The sequence below is a fragment of the Panthera onca genome, chromosome E3 (assembly GCF_046562875.1).
Source record: "Panthera onca isolate mPanOnc1 chromosome E3, mPanOnc1 haplotype 2, whole genome shotgun sequence".
Classification (NCBI taxonomy): Eukaryota; Metazoa; Chordata; class Mammalia; order Carnivora; family Felidae; genus Panthera; species Panthera onca.
In genome coordinates this window covers 6191749-6198494 of record NC_138354.1, presented here as the reverse complement: position 1 = coordinate 6198494, position 6746 = coordinate 6191749, and the positions used below count along the sequence as shown (strand labels likewise).

The 6746-nt window shown below is 43.1% G+C and overlaps 1 non-coding gene across 1 annotated transcript; it reads right to left on the bottom strand.

The window, feature by feature from the left end:
• Positions 1-5308: 5308 nt before the first annotated feature.
• LOC132689822 (U6 spliceosomal RNA) lies at positions 5309-5414 on the bottom strand. Its single transcript, XR_009615169.1, has one exon. It is a non-coding gene; the product is annotated as a U6 spliceosomal RNA (small nuclear RNA).
• Positions 5415-6746: the final 1332 nt, after the last annotated feature.

Sequence of the window (6746 nt, the reverse complement as noted above, 5' to 3'; positions counted from 1 at the left end):
TGGAAAAAATGAAAATTCATAAACTTGCATAAAAAAGTTCACAATCATTTAAAAATGTGTCAATAATAACTCACATATGAGAGTTATAGGATCTTCTGGGGTTGAAACAATATTTTTTTTGTGGAAGTATAGTTGACACAATATTACATTAGTTTGAGGTATACAACGTAGGAACTCGATAACTCTAGACGTCATGCCGTGCTCCCAAGTGTGGTTACCACCTGTCATCATATGACGCGATCACAGCACCACTGACTATACTCCCTGTGCTGTGCCTTTCATTCCTGTGACTTACTCATTCCATAGACCGGAGCCTGTACCTCCGAGCTCTCCCCTTCGCCCATTTTGCCCATCCCCCGTCCCCAGGGTTTGAAAAATATTCAAAATGGGCTTGGTGTTTACCTGATGGGGCTGGTGTAGTCCGAATCACTGCTTCTAGAGGAACCAGGTTCTAATTCTAGAGACAGAGAACTTACATTAACTCGTGATCACCTAAGAAAGCTTGTGCTGGGCATAGAACCTGGATGCCAAAAACTTCCCAGTTTCGGGGCACCTGGGTGGTGAAGCGTCGGACTTCAGCTCTAGTCTCATGCTCTCGCGGTTGGTGGGTTTGAGCCCCACCTCGGGCTCTGTGTTGACAGCTCAGAGCCTGGAGCCTGCTTCAGATTCTGTGTTTCCTTCTCTCTCTGTCCCTCCCCTGCTCACACTCTCTCCCTCTCTCTTTCAAAAATAAACATTAAAATTTTTTTTTAAACTTTCCGTTTTCTTTTATGATTCCCTAAATAAAGTCACAGATAGTGAAAGTTAGGAGTTCCAGCAGAAACTGCAAGAAGAAATGAATCTCCACTGACCATTTAATCAAGAATAAATTCCCTGTGTAAAGAGAAAGGAGAATCTTTCTGCAGCAATTTAGAAGATCAGACACACATGTGAAGAGCTGGAACCAGGTCAAGAGACCAAAATTCTTCCGGAAGCGTCAGAAATCCTCAATGGCCTCTCTCAAGGCCAGCTCATTTCCCATGAGGGAAACACAGTAATTTACAAGAAGGTGAGGCAGACTTCAGACAAAAGTTACTCAGAAGAAATGAAAAGCCTAACATACGTCTCTAATGTTTCTGGCAAAGCATCTGGCAGGGGCTCATGAGGCCCAGCAGGGAATCCTCTGGAACCAGACTCCTCAGGAATAAGAAGGAACGTGGGGTTGTAAAGGTGCAGGGTCCAAGTGTAACCACGTCCCCCACAGGCTCAGGCCCGCTGGACAAGAGACCCTCCACTGAGTGCGTCATCCTCCTGAACCCAGGCCCAGACGCACAGACACTCGTCTGTCCACAACAGCTGGCTGAGATGCTGGACTTCCCTTCCGACTCAGGCGTCACCCAGGAACAAGAGGTCCCAGGGACTGAGACCAAGAGCACCTGTCCTTCCCTTCGTTCAGGAAAACGAGGATCCTGCCCTCCAGGGATACTCTCCTCCAGTGGTCTTTGCTGGCCCAACACATACTCCACAGACGATAGAAATGTCTACATCCGGTGCTGGATTCCACCTCTGTCCACACGGTCCGAGGTGGTGATTTGCCTTCTAACGCAGCAACCGGACGGTCCAGGACCTTACCTAGGTAGCTTTATCTCTGCACTCAAGTAATTTTGAATTTTTTTCTCTTTTAGCCTCCTTGCTTTTTTAGTTCAGAGAGTATATATAGTGGGGTTCAAATTAGAATCTTGATAAAATTTTTCTCAAAATAATGATTAATAACAGAAGAATACTCAAATGCGAATCTTAAAAGTTAAATGATTCCACTTCATTCTATTTGAAGGTAGTATTAATATAGAATTTTTGTTGTTACTAAGTCTGTTAATCTATAAATAAAGCACTAATTTCTAAGGCAATTTTGACCATTTTCCTCTTTCAGTTTTATCACTGTTACTTACATGATTCCCTAATAGCTCAAATGATAGTGTCATAATACTAGAATTCTCAGGACAGGATTTCTAAACGTGCATTATAAATATGTGAATCCTTGGGGCGCCTGGGTGGCTCAGTCAGTTAAGTGTCTGACTTTGGCTCACATCACGATCTCACGGTTAGTGAGTTCGAGCCCCATGTTGGGCTCTGTGCTGACAGCTCGGAGCCTGGAGCCTGCTTCGGATTCTGCGTCTCCCTCCTTCTCTGCCCCTCCCCCGCTCATGCTCTGTCTCCCTCTGTCTCTCAAAAATAAATAAATGGTTAAAATTTTTTTTTTAATTTTTAATTTACACCTTTGTAAATTATACCTCAATTTAAAAGTAACAAATTTAGGGACGCCTGGGTGGCTCAGTCGGTTGGACGTCCGACTTCGGCTCAGGTCATGATCTCACGGTCCGTGAGTTCGAGCCTCGCGTCGGGCTCTGGGCTGACAGCTTGGAGCCTGGAGCCTGTTTCGGATTCTGTGTCTCCCTCTCTCTCTGACCCTCCCCTGCTCATGCTCTGTCTCTCTCTGTCTCAAAAATAAATAAATGTTAAAAATAAAATAAAATAAAAAAATAAAATAAAAGTAACAAATTTAAATGAAAGGCCTAGAGAGTGACGTCAGCAAGATGGAGGATTAGAAAGCTCCAGGCCCGTTCCCCCCCCCCCCCCCGCCCCCCGACATGTGACAAAGAACCAGAGACCAGCTGAAATACCTTTGCGGGAGCTCTGGGAATCTACAGCAAGTAAGCAAATGCCCAGCCAAGAAAAAGCTACATTCAAAATGATAGAACATTTCAAGGTGTTTTCACGCGCCCTTTCCCCACGTGCTCCCTGGTGTGGCACAGCACGATTTGGGGGAAGTGGCAGCCAGGTCCTGGGTCCCCCTTTTTTACAAACCAGAGAGCAAAGCAGCCTGTCAAGGGTTGTCTGAGGGGCTGATCTTTGGGTCCCTTAACTTGGAGCCCAGTCAAAAGCAGCAGAGCTCAAATCTCAGAGCAGAGGAAGCAGCAAGCAGCAGCAGGCATGGCCTGTGGAACCCACAACAGGACCGTCTGCAGACACCCGGCACAAGGTTACTGATTGAGGAACACGATAGGGCACCTGAGGCTCGAGAAGACAGGGGTGGCACTCTCAGGAACATGAAGTCATTCGCTGATTCATTGATTCATTCATTGACTGACTGACTGATTGATCCATTCGTTGTTTAAAGTCCAGCATGGTACCCAATGCAGGGCTTGAACTCATGACCATGAGATCAAGACCTGAGCTGAGATCAAGTCAGATGCCTAACTGACTGACCATCCAGGCACCTCTGGGAAATTAAGGCATTTAGAAGCAGCCAGGCATCCAGGAAGGATTAGGCACACACACAGGCCCCGGGATGATGCACACCCAGATAAAACCCACACCTTTAAGCCCTCATGTTGTGCTGAACAGCAAAAGTCTTCCTCTGCACAGAACCAGTCTCTGAAAACTGGGACATGTTTCAAATGCCCAATTTTCAACAAAATATCACAAGGCAGAAATAAACCATGCTTCAAATAAAGGAAAAAAACCCAAAGACCCAGAAATGGTTCTTGAAGAAACAGTATAAGACAAAGGCTTAACATTAGCTTACGAACATAGGCTTCTAAGACAAAGACTATAAAGCAACTGTCTTAAAAATGCTCAAAGAGCTAAAGGGAAACATGGGCAAAGAAGCAGTGGAAATCAGGAGAATAGTACATGAACAGAAATTCTGGAGCTGAAAAATATAGTAAGTAAACTGAAAAAAATCCATTAGAGGGTTCACTGGCAGACTTGAACAGGCAGAGGAAAGATTCTGTGAACTTGGGAGACAGGTCATTTGAAATCACTGACTCAGAGAAGCAGAAAGAAACAGAATGAAGAAAAGTGAAGAAAGGCTAAGCGTTAACCGTTGTCTAGCATACCATCAAGGGGGCCAAAATGGGCACTATGAGAATCCCAGAAGGAGAGGAGAGAGAGAAAGAGAGAATTATTTGAAGAAATAATGGCTGAAAACTTCCCAAATTTGAGGACAGACATGGATGTATAAATCCAAGAGGCTCAAGGACTGTAAGGAGGATAAACCCAAAGACACCTCTACTGGGGCACATTATAATTAAACTGTTGAAAACCAAAGACCTAATCTTCTAAAGCAGCAAGGGTGGCTCACCGTGTATGAGAGATCCCTAACAAAATGATCAGCAGACTTCCTAGCAGAAACCATGGAGACTGGAAGAGTGGTATGATTAAAGTGCTGAGAGAAAAACAAAAACAAAAACAAACAAGCTGCCAGCCAAATTTTCTATATCCAGCAAAACTTCACAAAATGAGGAAGAAATTAAAACATTTCCGGATAAATAAAAGCCAGAGGAATTCATCACCACTAGAGATGCCCTATAAGAAACAGCTTAGGCCTTCATGTTGGAATGAAAGGGTGCTAGACAGTAATCAAAGCCATACAAACATATAAAGTTCTCTAGTAATGGTTAAATACATGGGCAAGTATGGCGATTCGGTTTGTAACTTGACTTTTAATTTGCTACACGACTTAAAAGCCAAGTGTGTAAAACCTATGTTTGTGGATATACAATGTTTAAGGATGTGATTTGATACATCAACAACAAATGGAGGGCAGAACTATAAAAAAGTAGAGTTTTTGTATATGGTTGAAGTTGCTATCAATTCAAATGAGATTGCAATAATTTTAAGGTATTAAGTGTGATCCCCATGGTAACCACAAAGAAAATATCTGTAGGATATACACAAAAGCAAATGAGAAGGAACTAAAATGTCCCCACAGAAAAACAAAACAAACAAAAAACCAACTGAATACAAAGGAAGGCAGTAACTGGGTAAATGGGAGAAAAGCTCTAAGACACAGAAAACAAGTAACAAAATGGCAAGAGTAAGTCCTCCCTGGTCAGTAATTAGTTTAAATGTAAATGAATGAGGGGTGCCTGGGTGACTCAGTTAATCATCTGACTCATTTACAAAAATTTTTTAAAGTTTGTTTATTTATTTTGAGAGAGACGGAGACCACGTGAATGGGAGAGGGGCAGAGAGGGAGAGGGAGAGGGAGAGAATCCCAAGCGGGCTCAACACCGCCAGCACAAAGCTCAACCCAGGGCTCGAACTTATGAAACTGCAAGATCATGACCTGAGCCGAAACCAAGAGTCAGACGCCGAACCAACTGGGCCACCCCACAGTGTCTGACTCTTCACATTGGCTCGGGTCATGATCTCACGGTTGTGAGATCGAGCCCCAGACCGGGCTCTGGGCTGAGCGAGAAGCCTGCTTGAGATTCTCTCTCTCTCCCTCTCTGTCCCACCCCCAAAATAAATAAATAGATGAATTAACTAATTTGAAAAAGTGAATGTAAACGTATCATCCTTGCACAGGGGCCACGCTAACCTTCTCTGCATCCTTCCAACTTTAGTATATGTGCTCCCGAAGCAAGCGCAAAAGGGAATGTAAACGAATTAAACTCCATGATAATAAGACAGATTGGCAGAATGGATAAAAAACCAGGATCCATCTGCACGCCGTCCACAAGACTCACTTTAGATAGAAGGACACACACGGCTTGAAAGTTAAAGGATGAAAAAGGGCATTCCACACACAACAGTAATGACAGGAGAGCAGGAGTAGCTATACTGATGTCAGACAAAATAGACTTTAAGATAGGAACTATTTCAGAGGCAGAGAAGGGCAGCATATAATGATAAAAAGGTCAATTCCCTAAGAAGACGGAACAGGTACAAACATACACGCACCAAATATCGGAGCTCCTAAACATGTGAAGCCAATATTGACAGAATCAAAGGAAGAAATAGCTCTACAGTAAGTGTGGGATATTTCCAATACTCCACTTCCAATAATACACAGAACAAGCAGACTGAAGATCAGTAATGAAAACTCTAAACCCATCATACCCAAAAGACCCCTGCAGAACACTACCCAACATAATCCTACATACAGAAAAACCTAAGAAAATACATACCAAAAAATTGTTAGAACAAAAAACAAATATATACCATCTTCCTAAGGAGCCTTTTAGGTATTTTTTATCAAATCAGCCCCCTTAACAGGGGAACAATACTACTCCTGTTGACAAAGTACGGTCTAGGGGTGCCTGGGTGGCTCAGTCGGTTAAGCACCTGAGTTCGCTCGGGTCATGATCTCACGGTTTGTGAGTTCGAGCCCCACGTTGGGCTCTGTGCTGGCAGCTCGGAGGCTGGAGCCTGCTTTGGATTCTGTGTCTCCCTCTCTCTATGCCCCTCCCTCACTCTCACTGTGTCTCTCTCAAAAATAAATAAACCCTAAAAAAAAAATTAAAAAAGAAAAAAAAAGAAAGTATGGTCTAGGGGCGCTTGGCTGGTGGCTCAGTCACTGGAGCATGTGACTCTATCTTGGAGTTGTGAGTTCAAGCCCCCAGTTGGGTGTAGAGATTACTTAACGTACATACATACATAAGAATGGAAGTATGACCTAGTGTAAAAATAACGTGTTGTGACGTTAATAACGTATGTAAAAGTAAAAATTATAATATCAATAGCACAGAGAATGGAAGGGGAGAAACAAGTTTACTGTTGTAGGATTGCAATGTAAGCGAAGTGGTATAATATCATTTGGAAGCAGACTGTGATACATTTGAGATGAGTACAGTAACTCTAAATAATTGACTAAAAATAATGCATGTTATCCTAAAAGACGTAAAAGTTTTTGTCACCCTACATTCATGAAGTGTAGGAGTAAAAATAGTCCTGAATTGTATTTGGTGTTAAGATTTTTC